The sequence below is a fragment of the Oncorhynchus mykiss genome, chromosome 7 (genome assembly GCF_057628025.1).
Source record: "Oncorhynchus mykiss isolate SJ-2025 chromosome 7, ASM5762802v1, whole genome shotgun sequence".
In the NCBI taxonomy this organism is placed as follows: Eukaryota; Metazoa; Chordata; class Actinopteri; order Salmoniformes; family Salmonidae; genus Oncorhynchus; species Oncorhynchus mykiss.
The window spans coordinates 24,256,581-24,278,100 of NC_143028.1; the positions used below are offsets into that span (position 1 = coordinate 24,256,581).

At 42.1% G+C, this 21,520-nt stretch overlaps 19 non-coding genes across 19 annotated transcripts; all 19 read right to left on the reverse strand.

Annotated features, from left to right (window-relative positions):
• Positions 1-999: 999 nt before the first annotated feature.
• Positions 1,000-1,072, reverse strand: trnar-ccu (transfer RNA arginine (anticodon CCU)). The gene has a single exon. It is a non-coding gene; the product is annotated as a tRNA-Arg (tRNA).
• A 1,192-nt stretch (positions 1,073-2,264) lies between these two features.
• On the reverse strand, positions 2,265-2,337 carry trnar-ccu (transfer RNA arginine (anticodon CCU)). Its single transcript has one exon. It is a non-coding gene; the product is annotated as a tRNA-Arg (tRNA).
• A 1,192-nt stretch (positions 2,338-3,529) lies between these two features.
• trnar-ccu (transfer RNA arginine (anticodon CCU)) lies at positions 3,530-3,602 on the reverse strand. Its single transcript has one exon. It is a non-coding gene; the product is annotated as a tRNA-Arg (tRNA).
• Positions 3,603-4,794: 1,192 nt separating this feature from the next.
• trnar-ccu (transfer RNA arginine (anticodon CCU)) lies at positions 4,795-4,867 on the reverse strand. Its single transcript has one exon. It is a non-coding gene; the product is annotated as a tRNA-Arg (tRNA).
• A 1,192-nt stretch (positions 4,868-6,059) lies between these two features.
• trnar-ccu (transfer RNA arginine (anticodon CCU)) lies at positions 6,060-6,132 on the reverse strand. The gene has a single exon. It is a non-coding gene; the product is annotated as a tRNA-Arg (tRNA).
• Positions 6,133-6,765: 633 nt separating this feature from the next.
• On the reverse strand, positions 6,766-6,838 carry trnar-ccu (transfer RNA arginine (anticodon CCU)). The gene has a single exon. It is a non-coding gene; the product is annotated as a tRNA-Arg (tRNA).
• A 1,192-nt stretch (positions 6,839-8,030) lies between these two features.
• Positions 8,031-8,103, reverse strand: trnar-ccu (transfer RNA arginine (anticodon CCU)). The gene has a single exon. It is a non-coding gene; the product is annotated as a tRNA-Arg (tRNA).
• A 633-nt stretch (positions 8,104-8,736) lies between these two features.
• On the reverse strand, positions 8,737-8,809 carry trnar-ccu (transfer RNA arginine (anticodon CCU)). The gene has a single exon. It is a non-coding gene; the product is annotated as a tRNA-Arg (tRNA).
• Positions 8,810-9,443: 634 nt separating this feature from the next.
• trnar-ccu (transfer RNA arginine (anticodon CCU)) lies at positions 9,444-9,516 on the reverse strand. The gene has a single exon. It is a non-coding gene; the product is annotated as a tRNA-Arg (tRNA).
• Positions 9,517-11,547: 2,031 nt separating this feature from the next.
• On the reverse strand, positions 11,548-11,620 carry trnar-ccu (transfer RNA arginine (anticodon CCU)). The gene has a single exon. It is a non-coding gene; the product is annotated as a tRNA-Arg (tRNA).
• Positions 11,621-12,812: 1,192 nt separating this feature from the next.
• On the reverse strand, positions 12,813-12,885 carry trnar-ccu (transfer RNA arginine (anticodon CCU)). Its single transcript has one exon. It is a non-coding gene; the product is annotated as a tRNA-Arg (tRNA).
• Positions 12,886-13,518: 633 nt separating this feature from the next.
• trnar-ccu (transfer RNA arginine (anticodon CCU)) lies at positions 13,519-13,591 on the reverse strand. Its single transcript has one exon. It is a non-coding gene; the product is annotated as a tRNA-Arg (tRNA).
• A 634-nt stretch (positions 13,592-14,225) lies between these two features.
• Positions 14,226-14,298, reverse strand: trnar-ccu (transfer RNA arginine (anticodon CCU)). Its single transcript has one exon. It is a non-coding gene; the product is annotated as a tRNA-Arg (tRNA).
• A 2,020-nt stretch (positions 14,299-16,318) lies between these two features.
• On the reverse strand, positions 16,319-16,391 carry trnar-ccu (transfer RNA arginine (anticodon CCU)). The gene has a single exon. It is a non-coding gene; the product is annotated as a tRNA-Arg (tRNA).
• A 633-nt stretch (positions 16,392-17,024) lies between these two features.
• Positions 17,025-17,097, reverse strand: trnar-ccu (transfer RNA arginine (anticodon CCU)). Its single transcript has one exon. It is a non-coding gene; the product is annotated as a tRNA-Arg (tRNA).
• Positions 17,098-18,289: 1,192 nt separating this feature from the next.
• On the reverse strand, positions 18,290-18,362 carry trnar-ccu (transfer RNA arginine (anticodon CCU)). The gene has a single exon. It is a non-coding gene; the product is annotated as a tRNA-Arg (tRNA).
• A 633-nt stretch (positions 18,363-18,995) lies between these two features.
• On the reverse strand, positions 18,996-19,068 carry trnar-ccu (transfer RNA arginine (anticodon CCU)). Its single transcript has one exon. It is a non-coding gene; the product is annotated as a tRNA-Arg (tRNA).
• A 1,461-nt stretch (positions 19,069-20,529) lies between these two features.
• trnar-ccu (transfer RNA arginine (anticodon CCU)) lies at positions 20,530-20,602 on the reverse strand. Its single transcript has one exon. It is a non-coding gene; the product is annotated as a tRNA-Arg (tRNA).
• Positions 20,603-21,235: 633 nt separating this feature from the next.
• trnar-ccu (transfer RNA arginine (anticodon CCU)) lies at positions 21,236-21,308 on the reverse strand. Its single transcript has one exon. It is a non-coding gene; the product is annotated as a tRNA-Arg (tRNA).
• Positions 21,309-21,520: the final 212 nt, after the last annotated feature.

Genomic DNA, 21,520 nt, shown 5'->3' on the forward strand with positions numbered 1-21,520 from the left:
TGTATGATGGCACTTACACATGGAATGAAACTACGCATTTTTTAAAAATATTTGTTCGCACTTAAATGCTATAAAAAGCTGGTTAGCCGAAAATGTTTTCGATCCATCAACCTCTGGGTTATGGGCCCAGCACGCATCCGCTGCACAACTCTGCTTTCAGCCACTTCAGCAAAGACTAAACCTCACAATCCATGGCTTAGGAGGCCAGTGTCTTAAGCCACTGGGGATCTTTGTAATCAATATGACCAATACGAACTGATGTAAGAGGTAAAAAAAAAATGTATAATGGCACTTACACATGGAATGAAACTACGCATTTTTTAAAAATATTTGTTGGCACTTAAATGCTATAAAAAGCTGGTTAGCCGAAAATGTTTTCGATCCATCAACCTCTGGCTTATGGGCCCAGCACGCATCCGCTGCACAACTCTGCTTTCAGCCACTTCAGCAAAGACTAAACCTCACAATCCATGGCTTAGGAGGCCAGTGTCTTAAGCCACTGGGGGTCTTTGTAATCAATATGACCAATACGAACTGATGTAAGAGGTAAAAAACAAAATGTATAATGGCACTTACACATGGAATGAAACTACGCATTTTAAAAAAATATTTGTTTGCACTTAAATGCTATAAAAAGCTGGTTAGCCGAAAATGTTTTCAATCCATCAACCTCTGGGTTATGGGCCCAGCACGCATCCGCTGCAAAACTCTGCTTTCAGCCACTTCAGCAAAGACTAAACCTCACAATCCATGGTTTAGGAGGCCAGTGTCTTAGGCCACTGGGGATATTTGTAATCAATATGACCAATACGAACTGATGGAAGAGGTAAAAAAAAAATGTATAATGGCACTTACACATGGAATGAAACTACGCATTTTTAAAAAATATTTGTTCGCACTTAAATGCTATAAAAAGCTGGTTAGCCGAAAATGTTTTCGATCCATCGACCTCTGGGTTATGGACACAGCATGCTTCTGCTGGGCCACAATGTTTACAACCACCCCAGATGGGACTTGAACCCACAATTCCTGGCTTAGGAGGCCAGTGCCTTATCCATTAGGCCACTGGGGCACTGTCTACCTTTCACAACCAGTACGAACTGGTTATGGGCCCAGCATGCATCCGCTGCACAACTCTGCTTTCAGCCACTTCAGCAAAGACTAAACCTCACAATCCATGGTTTAGGAGGCCAGTGTCTTAGGCCACTGGGGATATTTGTAATCAATATGACCAATACGAACTGATGGAAGAGGTAAAAAAAAAATGTATAATGGCACTTACACATGGAATGAAACTACGCATTTTTTAAAAATATTTGTTCGCACTTAAATGCTATAAAAAGCTGGTTAGCCGAAAATGTTTTCGATCCATCAACCTCTGGGTTATGGGCCCAGCACGCATCCGCTGCACAACTCTGCTTTCAGCCACTTCAGCAAAGACTAAACCTCACAATCCATGGCTTAGGAGGCCAGTGTCTTAAGCCACTGGGGATCTTTGTAATCAATATGACCAATACGAACTGATGTAAGAGGTAAAAAAAAAATGTATAATGGCACTTACACATGGAATGAAACTACGCATTTTTTAAAAATATTTGTTGGCACTTAAATGCTATAAAAAGCTGGTTAGCCGAAAATGTTTTCGATCCATCAACCTCTGGCTTATGGGCCCAGCAGGCATCCGCTGCACAACTCTGCTTTCAGCCACTTCAGCAAAGACTAAACCTCACAATCCATGGCTTAGGAGGCCAGTGTCTTAAGCCACTGGGGGTCTTTGTAATCAATATGACCAATACGAACTGATGTAAGAGGTAAAAAACAAAATGTATAATGGCACTTACACATGGAATGAAACTACGCATTTAAAAAAAATATTTGTTTGCACTTAAATGCTATAAAAAGCTGGTTAGCCGAAAATGTTTTCAATCCATCAACCTCTGGGTTATGGGCCCAGCACGCATCCGCTGCAAAACTCTGCTTTCAGCCACTTCAGCAAAGACTAAACCTCACAATCCATGGTTTAGGAGGCCAGTGTCTTAGGCCACTGGGGATATTTGTAATCAATATGACCAATACGAACTGATGGAAGAGGTAAAAAAAAAATGTATAATGGCACTTACACATGGAATGAAACTACGCATTTTTAAAAAATATTTGTTCGCACTTAAATGCTATAAAAAGCTGGTTAGCCGAAAATGTTTTCGATCCATCGACCTCTGGGTTATGGACACAGCATGCTTCTGCTGGGCCACAATGTTTACAACCACCCCAGATGGGACTTGAACCCACAATTCCTGGCTTAGGAGGCCAGTGCCTTATCCATTAGGCCACTGGGGCACTGTCTACCTTTCACAACCAGTACGAACTGGTTATGGGCCCAGCATGCATCCGCTGCACAACTCTGCTTTCAGCCACTTCAGCAAAGACTAAACCTCACAATCCATGGTTTAGGAGGCCAGTGTCTTAGGCCACTGGGGATATTTGTAATCAATATGACCAATACGAACTGATGGAAGAGGTAAAAAAAAAATGTATAATGGCACTTACACATGGAATGAAACTACGCATTTTTTAAAAATATTTGTTCGCACTTAAATGCTATAAAAAGCTGGTTAGCCGAAAATGTTTTCGATCCATCAACCTCTGGGTTATGGGCCCAGCACGCATCCGCTGCACAACTCTGCTTTCAGCCACTTCAGCAAAGACTAAACCTCACAATCCATGGCTTAGGAGGCCAGTGTCTTAAGCCACTGGGGATCTTTGTAATCAATATGACCAATACGAACTGATGTAAGAGGTAAAAAAAAAATGTATAATGGCACTTACACATGGAATGAAACTACGCATTTTTTAAAAATATTTGTTGGCACTTAAATGCTATAAAAAGCTGGTTAGCCGAAAATGTTTTCGATCCATCAACCTCTGGCTTATGGGCCCAGCAGGCATCCGCTGCACAACTCTGCTTTCAGCCACTTCAGCAAAGACTAAACCTCACAATCCATGGCTTAGGAGGCCAGTGTCTTAAGCCACTGGGGGTCTTTGTAATCAATATGACCAATACGAACTGATGTAAGAGGTAAAAAACAAAATGTATAATGGCACTTACACATGGAATGAAACTACGCATTTTAAAAAAATATTTGTTTGCACTTAAATGCTATAAAAAGCTGGTTAGCCGAAAATGTTTTCAATCCATCAACCTCTGGGTTATGGGCCCAGCACGCATCCGCTGCAAAACTCTGCTTTCAGCCACTTCAGCAAAGACTAAACCTCACAATCCATGGTTTAGGAGGCCAGTGTCTTAGGCCACTGGGGATATTTGTAATCAATATGACCAATACGAACTGATGGAAGAGGTAAAAAAAAAATGTATAATGGCACTTACACATGGAATGAAACTACGCATTTTTTAAAAATATTTGTTCGCACTTAAATGCTATAAAAAGCTGGTTAGCCGAAAATGTTTTCGATCCATCGACCTCTGGGTTATGGACACAGCATGCTTCTGCTGGGCCACAATGTTTACAACCACCCCAGATGGGACTTGAACCCACAATTCCTGGCTTAGGAGGCCAGTGCCTTATCCATTAGGCCACTGGGGCACTGTCTACCTTTCACAACCAGTACGAACTGGTTATGGGCCCAGCATGCATCCGCTGCACAACTCTGCTTTCAGCCACTTCAGCAAAGACTAAACCTCACAATCCATGGTTTAGGAGGCCAGTGTCTTAGGCCACTGGGGATATTTGTAATCAATATGACCAATACGAACTGATGGAAGAGGTAAAAAAAAAATGTATGATGGCACTTACACATGGAATGAAACTACGCATTTTTTAAAAATATTTGTTCGCACTTAAATGCTATAAAAAGCTGGTTAGCCGAAAATGTTTTCGATCCATCAACCTCTGGGTTATGGGCCCAGCACGCATCCGCTGCACAACTCTGCTTTCAGCCACTTCAGCAAAGACTAAACCTCACAATCCATGGCTTAGGAGGCCAGTGTCTTAAGCCACTGGGGATCTTTGTAATCAATATGACCAATACGAACTGATGTAAGAGGTAAAAAAAAAATGTATAATGGCACTTACACATGGAATGAAACTACGCATTTTTTAAAAATATTTGTTGGCACTTAAATGCTATAAAAAGCTGGTTAGCCGAAAATGTTTTCGATCCATCAACCTCTGGCTTATGGGCCCAGCACGCATCCGCTGCACAACTCTGCTTTCAGCCACTTCAGCAAAGACTAAACCTCACAATCCATGGCTTAGGAGGCCAGTGTCTTAAGCCACTGGGGGTCTTTGTAATCAATATGACCAATACGAACTGATGTAAGAGGTAAAAAACAAAATGTATAATGGCACTTACACATGGAATGAAACTACGCATTTTAAAAAAATATTTGTTTGCACTTAAATGCTATAAAAAGCTGGTTAGCCGAAAATGTTTTCAATCCATCAACCTCTGGGTTATGGGCCCAGCACGCATCCGCTGCAAAACTCTGCTTTCAGCCACTTCAGCAAAGACTAAACCTCACAATCCATGGTTTAGGAGGCCAGTGTCTTAGGCCACTGGGGATATTTGTAATCAATATGACCAATACGAACTGATGGAAGAGGTAAAAAAAAAATGTATAATGGCACTTACACATGGAATGAAACTACGCATTTTTAAAAAATATTTGTTCGCACTTAAATGCTATAAAAAGCTGGTTAGCCGAAAATGTTTTCGATCCATCGACCTCTGGGTTATGGACACAGCATGCTTCTGCTGGGCCACAATGTTTACAACCACCCCAGATGGGACTTGAACCCACAATTCCTGGCTTAGGAGGCCAGTGCCTTATCCATTAGGCCACTGGGGCACTGTCTACCTTTCACAACCAGTACGAACTGGTTATGGGCCCAGCATGCATCCGCTGCACAACTCTGCTTTCAGCCACTTCAGCAAAGACTAAACCTCACAATCCATGGTTTAGGAGGCCAGTGTCTTAGGCCACTGGGGATATTTGTAATCAATATGACCAATACGAACTGATGGAAGAGGTAAAAAAAAAATGTATAATGGCACTTACACATGGAATGAAACTACGCATTTTTTAAAAATATTTGTTCGCACTTAAATGCTATAAAAAGCTGGTTAGCCGAAAATGTTTTCGATCCATCAACCTCTGGGTTATGGGCCCAGCACGCATCCGCTGCACAACTCTGCTTTCAGCCACTTCAGCAAAGACTAAACCTCACAATCCATGGCTTAGGAGGCCAGTGTCTTAAGCCACTGGGGATCTTTGTAATCAATATGACCAATACGAACTGATGTAAGAGGTAAAAAAAAAATGTATAATGGCACTTACACATGGAATGAAACTACGCATTTTTTAAAAATATTTGTTGGCACTTAAATGCTATAAAAAGCTGGTTAGCCGAAAATGTTTTCGATCCATCAACCTCTGGCTTATGGGCCCAGCACGCATCCGCTGCACAACTCTGCTTTCAGCCACTTCAGCAAAGACTAAACCTCACAATCCATGGCTTAGGAGGCCAGTGTCTTAAGCCACTGGGGGTCTTTGTAATCAATATGACCAATACGAACTGATGTAAGAGGTAAAAAACAAAATGTATAATGGCACTTACACATGGAATGAAACTACGCATTTAAAAAAAATATTTGTTTGCACTTAAATGCTATAAAAAGCTGGTTAGCCGAAAATGTTTTCAATCCATCAACCTCTGGGTTATGGGCCCAGCACGCATCCGCTGCAAAACTCTGCTTTCAGCCACTTCAGCAAAGACTAAACCTCACAATCCATGGTTTAGGAGGCCAGTGTCTTAGGCCACTGGGGATATTTGTAATCAATATGACCAATACGAACTGATGGAAGAGGTAAAAAAAAAATGTATAATGGCACTTACACATGGAATGAAACTACGCATTTTTTAAAAATATTTGTTCGCACTTAAATGCTATAAAAAGCTGGTTAGCCGAAAATGTTTTCGATCCATCGACCTCTGGGTTATGGACACAGCATGCTTCTGCTGGGCCACAATGTTTACAACCACCCCAGATGGGACTTGAACCCACAATTCCTGGCTTAGGAGGCCAGTGCCTTATCCATTAGGCCACTGGGGCACTGTCTACCTTTCACAACCAGTACGAACTGGTTATGGGCCCAGCATGCATCCGCTGCACAACTCTGCTTTCAGCCACTTCAGCAAAGACTAAACCTCACAATCCATGGTTTAGGAGGCCAGTGTCTTAGGCCACTGGGGATATTTGTAATCAATATGACCAATACGAACTGATGGAAGAGGTAAAAAAAAAATGTATAATGGCACTTACACATGGAATGAAACTACGCATTTTTTAAAAATATTTGTTCGCACTTAAATGCTATAAAAAGCTGGTTAGCCGAAAATGTTTTCGATCCATCAACCTCTGGGTTATGGGCCCAGCACGCATCCGCTGCACAACTCTGCTTTCAGCCACTTCAGCAAAGACTAAACCTCACAATCCATGGCTTAGGAGGCCAGTGTCTTAAGCCACTGGGGATCTTTGTAATCAATATGACCAATACGAACTGATGTAAGAGGTAAAAAAAAAATGTATAATGGCACTTACACATGGAATGAAACTACGCATTTTTTAAAAATATTTGTTGGCACTTAAATGCTATAAAAAGCTGGTTAGCCGAAAATGTTTTCGATCCATCGACCTCTGGGCTATGGACACAGCATGCTTCTGCTGGGCCACAATGTTTACAACCACCCCAGATGGGACTTGAACCCACAATTCCTGGCTTAGGAGGCCAGTGCCTTATCCATTAGGCCACTGGGGCACTGTCTACCTTTCACAACCAGTACGAACTGGTTATGGGCCCAGCATGCATCCGCTGCACAACTCTGCTTTCAGCCACTTCAGCAAAGACTAAACCTCACAATCCATGGTTTAGGAGGCCAGTGTCTTAGGCCACTGGGGATATTTGTAATCAATATGACCAATACGAACTGATGGAAGAGGTAAAAAAAAAATGTATAATGGCACTTACACATGGAATGAAACTACGCATTTTTTAAAAATATTTGTTCGCACTTAAATGCTATAAAAAGCTGGTTAGCCAAAAATGTTTTCGATCCATCAACCTCTGGGTTATGGGCCCAGCACGCATCCGCTGCACAACTCTGCTTTCAGCCACTTCAGCAAAGACTAAACCTCACAATCCATGGCTTAGGAGGCCAGTGTCTTAAGCCACTGGGGATCTTTGTAATCAATATGACCAATACGAACTGATGTAAGAGGTAAAAAAAAAATGTATAATGGCACTTACACATGGAATGAAACTACGCATTTTTTAAAAATATTTGTTGGCACTTAAATGCTATAAAAAGCTGGTTAGCCGAAAATGTTTTCGATCCATCAACCTCTGGCTTATGGGCCCAGCACGCATCCGCTGCACAACTCTGCTTTCAGCCACTTCAGCAAAGACTAAACCTCACAATCCATGGCTTAGGAGGCCAGTGTCTTAAGCCACTGGGGGTCTTTGTAATCAATATGACCAATACGAACTGATGTAAGAGGTAAAAAACAAAATGTATAATGGCACTTACACATGGAATGAAACTACGCATTTTAAAAAAATATTTGTTTGCACTTAAATGCTATAAAAAGCTGGTTAGCCTAAAATGTTTTCAATCCATCAACCTCTGGGTTATGGGCCCAGCACGCATCCGCTGCAAAACTCTGCTTTCAGCCACTTCAGCAAAGACTAAACCTCACAATCCATGGTTTAGGAGGCCAGTGTCTTAGGCCACTGGGGATATTTGTAATCAATATGACCAATACGAAATGATGGAAGAGGTAAAAAAAAAATGTATAATGGCACTTACACATGGAATGAAACTACGCATTTTTTAAAAATATTTGTTCGCACTTAAATGCTATAAAAAGCTGGTTAGCCGAAAATGTTTTCGATCCATCGACCTCTGGGTTATGGACACAGCATGCTTCTGCTGGGCCACAATGTTTACAACCACCCCAGATGGGACTTGAACCCACAATTCCTGGCTTAGGAGGCCAGTGCCTTATCCATTAGGCCACTGGGGCACTGTCTACCTTTCACAACCAGTACGAACTGGTTATGGGCCCAGCATGCATCCGCTGCACAACTCTGCTTTCAGCCACTTCAGCAAAGACTAAACCTCACAATCCATGGTTTAGGAGGCCAGTGTCTTAGGCCACTGGGGATATTTGTAATCAATATGACCAATACGAACTGATGGAAGAGGTAAAAAAAAAATGTATAATGGCACTTACACATGGAATGAAACTACGCATTTTTTAAAAATATTTGTTCGCACTTAAATGCTATAAAAAGCTGGTTAGCCGAAAATGTTTTCGATCCATCGACCTCTGGGTTATGGACACAGCATGCTTCTGCTGGGCCACAATGTTTACAACCACTTCAGCAAAGACTAAACCTCACAATCCATGGCTTAGGAGGCCAGTGTCTTAAGCCACTGGGGATCTTTGTAATCAATATGACCAATACGAACTGATGTAAGAGGTAAAAAAAAAATGTATAATGGCACTTACACATGGAATGAAACTACGCATTTTTTAAAAATATTTGTTGGCACTTAAATGCTATAAAAAGCTGGTTAGCCGAAAATGTTTTCGATCCATCGACCTCTGGGTTATGGACACAGCACGCATCTGCTGGGCCACAATGTCTACAACCACCCCAGATGGGACTTGAACCCACAATTCCTGGCTTAGGAGGCCAGTGCCTTATCCATTAGGCCACTGGGGCACTGTCTACCGTTCACAACCAGTACGAACTGGTTATGGGCCCAGCATGCATCCGCTGCACAACTCCGCTTTCAGCCACTTCAGCAAAGACTAAACCTCACAATCCATGGCTTAGGAGGCCAGTGTCTTAAGCCACTGGGGGTCTTTGTAATCAATATGACCAATACGAACTGATGTAAGAGGTAAAAAACAAAATGTATAATGGCACTTACACATGGAATGAAACTACGCATTTTTTAAAAATATTTGTTCGCACTTAAATGCTATAAAAAGCTGGTTAGCCGAAAATGTTTTCGATCCATCAACCTCTGGGTTATGGGCCCAGCACGCATCCGCTGCACAACTCTGCTTTCAGCCACTTCAGCAAAGACTAAACCTCACAATCCATGGCTTAGGAGGCCAGTGTCTTAAGCCACTGGGGATCTTTGTAATCAATATGACCAATACGAACTGATGTAAGAGGTAAAAAAAAAATGTATAATGGCACTTACACATGGAATGAAACTACGCATTTTTTTTTAATATTTGTTGGCACTTAAATGCTATAAAAAGCTGGTTAGCCGAAAATGTTTTCGATCCATCGACCTCTGGGTTATGGACACAGCACGCATCTGCTGGGCCACAATGTCTACAACCACCCCAGATGGGACTTGAACCCACAATTCCTGGCTTAGGAGGCCAGTGCCTTATCCATTAGGCCACTGGGGCACTGTCTACCGTTCACAACCAGTACGAACTGGTTATGGGCCCAGCATGCATCCGCTGCACAACTCCGCTTTCAGCCACTTCAGCAAAGACTAAACCTCACAATCCATGGCTTAGGAGGCCAGTGTCTTAAGCCACTGGGGGTCTTTGTAATCAATATGACCAATACGAACTGATGTAAGAGGTAAAAAACAAAATGTATAATGGCACTTACACATGGAATGAAACTACGCATTTAAAAAAAATATTTGTTTGCACTTAAATGCTATAAAAAGCTGGTTAGCCGAAAATGTTTTCGATCCATCAACCTCTGGGTTATGGGCCCAGCACGCATCCTCTGCACAACTCTGCTTTCAGCCACTTCAGCAAAGACTAAACCTCACAATCCATGGCTTAGGAGGCCAGTGTCTTAAGCCACTGGGGATCTTTGTAATCAATATGACCAATACGAACTGATGTAAGAGGTAAAAAAAAAATGTATAATGGCACTTACACATGGAATGAAACTACGCATTTTTTAAAAATATTTGTTGGCACTTAAATGCTATAAAAAGCTGGTTAGCCGAAAATGTTTTCGATCCATCAACCTCTGGCTTATGGGCCCAGCACGCATCCGCTGCACAACTCTGCTTTCAGCCACTTCAGCAAAGACTAAACCTCACAATCCATGGCTTAGGAGGCCAGTGTCTTAAGCCACTGGGGGTCTTTGTAATCAATATGACCAATACGAACTGATGTAAGAGGTAAAAAACAAAATGTATAATGGCACTTACACATGGAATGAAACTACGCATTTTAAAAAAATATTTGTTTGCACTTAAATGCTATAAAAAGCTGGTTAGCCGAAAATGTTTTCAATCCATCAACCTCTGGGTTATGGGCCCAGCACGCATCCGCTGCAAAACTCTGCTTTCAGCCACTTCAGCAAAGACTAAACCTCACAATCCATGGTTTAGGAGGCCAGTGTCTTAGGCCACTGGGGATATTTGTAATCAATATGACCAATACGAACTGATGGAAGAGGTAAAAAAAAAATGTATAATGGCACTTACACATGGAATGAAACTACGCATTTTTTAAAAATATTTGTTCGCACTTAAATGCTATAAAAAGCTGGTTAGCCGAAAATGTTTTCGATCCATCAACCTCTGGGTTATGGGCCCAGCACGCATCCTCTGCACAACTCTGCTTTCAGCCACTTCAGCAAAGACTAAACCTCACAATCCATGGCTTAGGAGGCCAGTGTCTTAAGCCACTGGGGATCTTTGTAATCAATATGACCAATACGAACTGATGTAAGAGGTAAAAAAAAAATGTATAATGGCACTTACACATGGAATGAAACTACGCATTTTTTAAAAATATTTGTTGGCACTTAAATGCTATAAAAAGCTGGTTAGCCGAAAATGTTTTCGATCCATCAACCTCTGGCTTATGGGCCCAGCACGCATCCGCTGCACAACTCTGCTTTCAGCCACTTCAGCAAAGACTAAACCTCACAATCCATGGCTTAGGAGGCCAGTGTCTTAAGCCACTGGGGGTCTTTGTAATCAATATGACCAATACGAACTGATGTAAGAGGTAAAAAACAAAATGTATAATGGCACTTACACATGGAATGAAACTACGCATTTTAAAAAAATATTTGTTTGCACTTAAATGCTATAAAAAGCTGGTTAGCCGAAAATGTTTTCAATCCATCAACCTCTGGGTTATGGGCCCAGCACGCATCCGCTGCAAAACTCTGCTTTCAGCCACTTCAGCAAAGACTAAACCTCACAATCCATGGTTTAGGAGGCCAGTGTCTTAGGCCACTGGGGATATTTGTAATCAATATGACCAATACGAACTGATGGAAGAGGTAAAAAAAAAATGTATAATGGCACTTACACATGGAATGAAACTACGCATTTTTTAAAAATATTTGTTCGCACTTAAATGCTATAAAAAGCTGGTTAGCCGAAAATGTTTTCGATCCATCGACCTCTGGGCTATGGACACAGCATGCTTCTGCTGGGCCACAATGTTTACAACCACCCCAGATGGGACTTGAACCCACAATTCCTGGCTTAGGAGGCCAGTGCCTTATCCATTAGGCCACTGGGGCACTGTCTACCTTTCACAACCAGTACGAACTGGTTATGGGCCCAGCATGCATCCGCTGCACAACTCTGCTTTCAGCCACTTCAGCAAAGACTAAACCTCACAATCCATGGTTTAGGAGGCCAGTGTCTTAGGCCACTGGGGATATTTGTAATCAATATGACCAATACGAACTGATGGAAGAGGTAAAAAAAAAATGTATAATGGCACTTACACATGGAATGAAACTACGCATTTTTTAAAAATATTTGTTCGCACTTAAATGCTATAAAAAGCTGGTTAGCCAAAAATGTTTTCGATCCATCAACCTCTGGGTTATGGGCCCAGCACGCATCCGCTGCACAACTCTGCTTTCAGCCACTTCAGCAAAGACTAAACCTCACAATCCATGGCTTAGGAGGCCAGTGTCTTAAGCCACTGGGGATCTTTGTAATCAATATGACCAATACGAACTGATGTAAGAGGTAAAAAAAAAATGTATAATGGCACTTACACATGGAATGAAACTACGCATTTTTTAAAAATATTTGTTGGCACTTAAATGCTATAAAAAGCTGGTTAGCCGAAAATGTTTTCGATCCATCAACCTCTGGCTTATGGGCCCAGCACGCATCCGCTGCACAACTCTGCTTTCAGCCACTTCAGCAAAGACTAAACCTCACAATCCATGGCTTAGGAGGCCAGTGTCTTAAGCCACTGGGGGTCTTTGTAATCAATATGACCAATACGAACTGATGTAAGAGGTAAAAAACAAAATGTATAATGGCACTTACACATGGAATGAAACTACGCATTTTAAAAAAATATTTGTTTGCACTTAAATGCTATAAAAAGCTGGTTAGCCGAAAATGTTTTCAATCCATCAACCTCTGGGTTATGGGCCCAGCACGCATCCGCTGCAAAACTCTGCTTTCAGCCACTTCAGCAAAGACTAAACCTCACAATCCATGGTTTAGGAGGCCAGTGTCTTAGGCCACTGGGGATATTTGTAATCAATATGACCAATACGAACTGATGGAAGAGGTAAAAAAAAAATGTATAATGGCACTTACACATGGAATGAAACTACGCATTTTTTAAAAATATTTGTTCGCACTTAAATGCTATAAAAAGCTGGTTAGCCGAAAATGTTTTCGATCCATCGACCTCTGGGTTATGGACACAGCATGCTTCTGCTGGGCCACAATGTTTACAACCACCCCAGATGGGACTTGAACCCACAATTCCTGGCTTAGGAGGCCAGTGCCTTATCCATTAGGCCACTGGGGCACTGTCTACCTTTCACAACCAGTACGAACTGGTTATGGGCCCAGCATGCATCCGCTGCACAACTCTGCTTTCAGCCACTTCAGCAAAGACTAAACCTCACAATCCATGGTTTAGGAGGCCAGTGTCTTAGGCCACTGGGGATATTTGTAATCAATATGACCAATACGAACTGATGGAAGAGGTAAAAAAAAAATGTATAATGGCACTTACACATGGAATGAAACTACGCATTTTTTAAAAATATTTGTTCGCACTTAAATGCTATAAAAAGCTGGTTAGCCGAAAATGTTTTCGATCCATCAACCTCTGGGTTATGGGCCCAGCACTCATCCGCTGCACAACTCTGCTTTCAGCCACTTCAGCAAAGACTAAACCTCACAATCCATGGCTTAGGAGGCCAGTGTCTTAAGCCACTGGGGATCTTTGTAATCAATATGACCAATACGAACTGATGTAAGAGGTAAAAAAAAAATGTATAATGGCACTTACACATGGAATGAAACTACGCATTTTTTAAAAATATTTGTTGGCACTTAAATGCTATAAAAAGCTGGTTAGCCGAAAATGTTTTCGATCCATCGACCTCTGGGTTATGGACACAGCACGCATCTGCTGGGCCACAATGTCTACAACCACCCCAGATGGGACTTGAACCCACAATTCCTGGCTTAGGAGGCCAGTGCCTTATCCATTAGGCCACTGGGGCACTGTCTACCGTTCACAACCAGTACGAACTGGTTATGGGCCCAGCATGCATCCGCTGCACAACTCCGCTTTCAGCCACTTCAGCAAAGACTAAACCTCACAATCCATGGCTTAGGAGGCCAGTGTCTTAAGCCACTGGGGGTCTTTGTAATCAATATGACCAATACGAACTGATGTAAGAGGTAAAAAACAAAATGTATAATGGCACTTACACATGGAATGAAACTACGCATTTTTTAAAAATATTTGTTCGCACTTAAATGCTATAAAAAGCTGGTTAGCCGAAAATGTTTTCGATCCATCAACCTCTGGGTTATGGGCCCAGCACGCATCCGCTGCACAACTCTGCTTTCAGCCACTTCAGCAAAGACTAAACCTCACAATCCATGGCTTAGGAGACCAGTGTCTTAAGCCACTGGGGATCTTTGTAATCAATATGACCAATACGAACTGATGTAAGAGGTAAAAAAAAAATGTATAATGGCACTTACACATGGAATGAAACTACGCATTTTTTAAAAATATTTGTTGGCACTTAAATGCTATAAAAAGCTGGTTAGCCGAAAATGTTTTCGATCCATCGACCTCTGGGTTATGGACACAGCACGCATCTGCTGGGCCACAATGTCTACAACCACCCCAGATGGGACTTGAACCCACAATTCCTGGCTTAGGAGGCCAGTGCCTTATCCATTAGGCCACTGGGGCACTGTCTACCGTTCACAACCAGTACGAACTGGTTATGGGCCCAGCATGCATCCGCTGCACAACTCCGCTTTCAGCCACTTCAGCAAAGACTAAACCTCACAATCCATGGCTTAGGAGGCCAGTGTCTTAAGCCACTGGGGGTCTTTGTAATCAATATGACCAATACGAACTGATGTAAGAGGTAAAAAACAAAATGTATAATGGCACTTACACATGGAATGAAACTACGCATTTAAAAAAAATATTTGTTTGCACTTAAATGCTATAAAAAGCTGGTTAGCCGAAAATGTTTTCGATCCATCAACCTCTGGGTTATGGGCCCAGCACGCATCCGCTGCAAAACTCTGCTTTCAGGCACTTCAGCAAAGACTAAACCTCACAATCCATGGCTTAGGAGGCCAGTGTCTTAAGCCACTGGGGGTCTTTGTAATCAATATGACCAATACGAACTGATGTAAGAGGTAAAAAACAAAATGTATAATGGCACTTACACATGGAATGAAACTACGCATTTAAAAAAAATATTTGTTTGCACTTAAATGCTATAAAAAGCTGGTTAGCCGAAAATGTTTTCGATCCATCAACCTCTGGGTTATGGGCCCAGCACGCATCCACTGCACAACTCTGCTTTCAGCCACTTCAGCAAAGACTAAACCTCACAATCCATGTTTTAGGAGGCCAGTGTCTTAGGCCACTGGGGATATTTGTAATCAATATGACCAATACGAACTGATGGAAGAGGTAAATAATGGCACTTACACATGGAATGAAACTACGCATTTTTTAAAAATATTTGTTCGCACGTAAATGCTATAAAAAGCTGGTTAGCCGAAAATGTTTTCGATCCATCAACCTCTGGGTTATGGGCCCAGCACGCATCCGCTGCACAACTCTGCTTTCAGCCACTTCAGCAAAGACTAAACCTCACAATCCATGGCTTAGGAGGCCAGTGTCTTAAGCCACTGGGGATCTTTGTAATCAATATGACCAATACGAACTGATGTAAGAGGTAAAAAAAAAATGTATAATGGCACTTACACATGGAATGAAAGTACGCATTTTTTAAAAATATTTGTTGGCACTTAAATGCTATAAAAAGCTGGTTAGCCGAAAATGTTTTCGATCCATCAACCTCTGGGTTATGGGCCCAGCACGCATCCGCTGCACAACTCTGCTTTCAGCCACTTCAGCAAAGACTAAACCTCACAATCCATGGCTTAGGAGGCCAGTGTCTTAAGCCACTGGGGATCTTTGTAATCAATATGACCAATACGAACTGATGTAAGAGGTAAAAAAAAAATGTATAATGGCACTTACACATGGAATGAAACTACGCATTTTAAAAAAATATTTGTTGGCACTTAAATGCTATAAAAAGCTGGTTAGCCGAAAATGTTTTCGATCCATCAACCTCTGGCTTATGGGCCCAGCACGCATCCGCTGCACAACTCTGCTTTCAGCCACTTCAGCAAAGACTAAACCTCACAATCCATGGCTTAGGAGGCCAGTGTCTTAAGCCACTGGGGGTCTTTGTAATCAATATGACCAATACGAACTGATGTAAGAGGTAAAAAACAAAATGTATAATGGCACTTACACATGGAATGAAACTACGCATTTTAAAAAAATATTTGTTTGCACTTAAATGCTATAAAAAGCTGGTTAGCCGAAAATGTTTTCAATCCATCAACCTCTGGGTTATGGGCCCAGCACGCATCCGCTGCAAAACTCTGCTTTCAGCCACTTCAGCAAAGACTAAACCTCACAATCCATGGTTTAGGAGGCCAGTGTCTTAGGCCACTGGGGATATTTGTAATCAATATGACCAATACGAACTGATGGAAGAGGTAAAAAAAAAATGTATAATGGCACTTACACATGGAATGAAACTACGCATTTTTTAAAAATATTTGTTCGCACTTAAATGCTATAAAAAGCTGGTTAGCCGAAAATGTTTTCGATCCATCGACCTCTGGGTTATGGACACAGCATGCTTCTGCTGGGCCACAATGTTTACAACCACCCCAGATGGGACTTGAACCCACAATTCCTGGCTTAGGAGGCCAGTGCCTTATCCATTAGGCCACTGGGGCACTGTCTACCTTTCACAACCAGTACGAACTGGTTATGGGCCCAGCATGCATCCGCTGCACAACTCTGCTTTCAGCCACTTCAGCAAAGACTAAACCTCACAATCCATGGTTTAGGAGGCCAGTGTCTTAGGCCACTGGGGATATTTGTAATCAATATGACCAATACGAACTGATGGAAGAGGTAAAAAAAAAATGTATAATGGCACTTACACATGGAATGAAACTACGCATTTTTTAAAAATATTTGTTCGCACTTAAATGCTATAAAAAGCTGGTTAGCCGAAAATGTTTTCGATCCATCAACCTCTGGGTTATGGGCCCAGCACGCATCCGCTGCACAACTCTGCTTTCAGCCACTTCAGCAAAGACTAAACCTCACAATCCATGGCTTAGGAGGCCAGTGTCTTAAGCCACTGGGGATCTTTGTAATCAATATGACCAATACGAACTGATGTAAGAGGTAAAAAAAAAATGTATAATGGCACTTACACATGGAATGAAACTACGCATTTTTTAAAAATATTTGTTGGCACTTAAATGCTATAAAAAGCTGGTTAGCCGAAAATGTTTTCGATCCATCGACCTCTGGGCTATGGACACAGCATGCTTCTGCTGGGCCACAATGTTTACAACCACCCCAGATGGGACTTGAACCCACAATTCCTGGCTTAGGAGGCCAGTGCCTTATCCATTAGGCCACTGGGGCACTGTCTACCTTTCACAACCAGTACGAACTGGTTATGGGCCCAGCATGCATCCGCTGCACAACTCTGCTTTCAGCCACTTCAGCAAAGACTAAACCTCACAATCCATGGTTTAGGAGGCCAGTGTCTTAGGCCACTGGGGATATTTGTAATCAATATGACCAATACGAACTGATGGAAGAGGTAAAAAAAAAATGTATAATGGCACTTACACATGGAATGAAACTACGCATTTTTTAAAAATATTTGTTCGCACTTAAATGCTATAAAAAGCTGGTTAGCCAAAAATGTTTTCGATCCATCAACCTCTGGGTTATGGGCCCAGCACGCATCCGCTGCACAACTCTGCTTTCAGCCACTTCAGCAAAGACTAAACCTCACAATCCATGGCTTAGGAGGCCAGTGTCTTAAGCCACTGGGGATCTTTGTAATCAATATGACCAATACGAACTGATGTAAGAGGTAAAAAAAAAATGTATAATGGCACTTACACATGGAATGAAACTACGCATTTTTTAAAAATATTTGTTGGCACTTAAATGCTATAAAAAGCTGGTTAGCCGAAAATGTTTTCGATCCATCAACCTCTGGCTCATGGGCCCAGCACGCATCCGCTGCACAACTCTGCTTTCAGCCACTTCAGCAAAGACTAAACCTCACAATCCATGGCTTAGGAGGCCAGTGTCTTAAGCCACTGGGGGTCTTTGTAATCAATATGACCAATACGAACTGATGTAAGAGGTAAAAAACAAAATGTATAATGGCACTTACACATGGAATGAAACTACGCATTTTAAAAAAATATTTGTTTGCACTTAAATGCTATAAAAAGCTGGTTAGCCGAAAATGTTTTCAATCCATCAACCTCTGGGTTATGGGCCCAGCACGCATCCGCTGCAAAACTCTGCTTTCAGCCACTTCAGCAAAGACTAAACCTCACAATCCATGGTTTAGGAGGCCAGTGTCTTAGGCCACTGGGGATATTTGTAATCAATATGACCAATACGAACTGATGGAAGAGGTAAAAAAAAAATGTATAATGGCACTTACACATGGAATGAAACTACGCATTTTTTAAAAATATTTGTTCGCACTTAAATGCTATAAAAAGCTGGTTAGCCGAAAATGTTTTCGATCCATCGACCTCTGGGTTATGGACACAGCATGCTTCTGCTGGGCCACAATGTTTACAACCACCCCAGATGGGACTTGAACCCACAATTCCTGGCTTAGGAGGCCAGTGCCTTATCCATTAGGCCACTGGGGCACTGTCTACCTTTCACAACCAGTACGAACTGGTTATGGGCCCAGCATGCATCCGCTGCACAACTCTGCTTTCAGCCACTTCAGCAAAGACTAAACCTCACAATCCATGGTTTAGGAGGCCAGTGTCTTAGGCCACTGGGGATATTTGTAATCAATATGACCAATACGAACTGATGGAAGAGGTAAAAAAAAAATGTATAATGGCACTTACACATGGAATGAAACTACGCATTTTTTTAAAATATTTGTTCGCACTTAAATGCTATAAAAAGCTGGTTAGCCGAAAATGTTTTAGATCCATCAACCTCTGGGTTATGGGCCCAGCACGCATCCGCTGCACAACTCTGCTTTCAGCCACTTCAGCAAAGACTAAACCTCACAATCCATGGCTTAGGAGGCCAGTGTCTTAAGCCACTGGGGATCTTTGTAATCAATATGACCAATACGAACTGATGTAAGAGGTAAAAAAAAAATGTATAATGGCACTTACACATGGAATGAAACTACGCATTTTTTAAAAATATTTGTTGGCACTTAAATGCTATAAAAAGCTGGTTAGCCGAAAATGTTTTCGATCCATCGACCTCTGGGTTATGGACACAGCACGCATCTGCTGGGCCACAATGTCTACAACCACCCCAGATGGGACTTGAACCCACAATTCCTGGCTTAGGAGGCCAGTGCCTTATCCATTAGGCCACTGGGGCACTGTCTACTGTTCACAACCAGTACGAACTGGTTATGGGCCCAGCATGCATCCGCTGCACAACTCCGCTTTCAGCCACTTCAGCAAAGACTAAACCTCACAATCCATGGCTTAGGAGGCCAGTGTCTTAAGCCACTGGGGGTCTTTGTAATCAATATGACCAATACGAACTGATGTAAGAGGTAAAAAACAAAATGTATAATGGCACTTACACATGGAATGAAACTACGCATTTTAAAAAAATATTTGTTTGCACTTAAATGCTATAAAAAGCTGGTTAGCCGAAAATGTTTTCGATCCATCAACCTCTGGGTTATGGGCCCAGCACGCATCCGCTGCAAAACTCTGCTTTCAGCCACTTCAGCAAAGACTAAACCTCACAATCCATGGCTTAGGAGGCCAGTGTCTTAAGCCACTGGGGGTCTTTGTAATCAATATGACCAATACGAACTGATGTAAGAGGTAAAAAACAAAATGTATAATGGCACTTACACATGGAATGAAACTACGCATTTAAAAAAAATATTTGTTTGCACTTAAATGCTATAAAAAGCTGGTTAGCCGAAAATGTTTTCGATCCATCAACCTCTGGGTTATGGGCCCAGCACGCATCCACTGCACAACTCTGCTTTCAGCCACTTCAGCAAAGACTAAACCTCACAATCCATGGTTTAGGAGGCCAGTGTCTTAGGCCACTGGGGATATTTGTAATCAATATGACCAATACGAACTGATGGAAGAGGTAAATAATGGCACTTACACATGGAATGAAACTACGCATTTTTTAAAAATATTTGTTCGCACGTAAATGCTATAAAAAGCTGGTTAGCCGAAAATGTTTTCGATCCATCAACCTCTGGGTTATGGGCCCAGCACGCATCCGCTGCACAACTCTGCTTTCAGCCACTTCAGCAAAGACTAAACCTCACAATCCATGGCTTAGGAGGCCAGTGTCTTAAGCCACTGGGGATCTTTGTAATCAATATGACCAATACGAACTGATGTAAGAGGTAAAAAAAAAATGTATAATGGCACTTACACATGGAATGAAACTACGCATTTTTTAAAAATATTTGTTGGCACTTAAATGCTATAAAAAGCTGGTTAGCCGAAAATGTTTTCGATCCATCAACCTCTGGGTTATGGGCCCAGCACGCATCCGCTGCACAACTCTGCTTTCAGCCACTTCAGCAAAGACTAAACCTCACAATCCATGGCTTAGGAGGCCAGTGTCTTAAGCCACTGGGGATCTTTGTAATCAATATGACCAATACGAACTGATGTAAGAGGTAAAAAAAAAATGTATAATGGCACTTACACATGGAATGAAACTACGCATTTTTAAAAAATATTTGTTGGCACTTAAATGCTATAAAAAGCTGGTTAGCCGAAAATGTTTTCGATCCATCGACCTCTGGGTTATGGACACAGCATGCTTCTGCTGGGCCACAATGTTTACAACCACCCCAGATGGGACTTGAACCCACAATTCCTGGCTTAGGAGGCCAGTGCCTTATCCATTAGGCCACTGGGGCACTGTCTACCTTTCACAACCAGTACGAACTGGTTATGGGCCCAGCATGCATCCGCTGCACAACTCTGCTTTCAGCCACTTCAGCAAAGACTAAACCTCACAATCCATGGTTTAGGAGGCCAGTGTCTTAGGCCACTGGGGATATTTGTAATCAATATGACCAATACGAACTGATGGAAGAGGTAAAAAAAAAATGTATAATGGCACTTACACATGGAATGAAACTACGCATTTTTTAAAAATATTTGTTCGCACTTAAATGCTATAAAAAGCTGGTTAGCCGAAAATGTTTTCGATCCATCAACCTCTGGGTTATGGGCCCAGCACGCATCCGCTGCACAACTCTGCTTTCAGCCACTTCAGCAAAGACTAAACCTCACAATCCATGGCTTAGGAGGCCAGTGTCTTAAGCCACTGGGGATCTTTGTAATCAATATGACCAATACGAACTGATGTAAGAGGTAAAAAAAAAATGTATAATGGCACTTACACATGGAATGAAACTACGCATTTTTAAAAAATATTTGTTGGCACTTAAATGCTATAAAAAGCTGGTTAGCCGAAAATGTTTTCGATCCATCGACCTCTGGGTTATGGACACAGCACGCATCTGCTGGGCCACAATGTCTACAACCACCCCAGATGGGACTTGAACCCACAATTCCTGGCTTAGGAGGCCAGTGCCTTATCCATTAGGCCACTGGGGCACTGTCTACCGTTCACAACCAGTACGAACTGGTTATGGGCCCAGCATGCATCCGCTGCACAACTCCGCTTTCAGCCACTTCAGCAAAGACTAAACCTCACAATCCATGGCTTAGGAGGCCAGTGTCTTAAGCCACTGGGGGTCTTTGTAATCAATATGACCAATACGAACTGATGTAAGAGGTAAAAAACAAAATGTATAATGGCACTTACA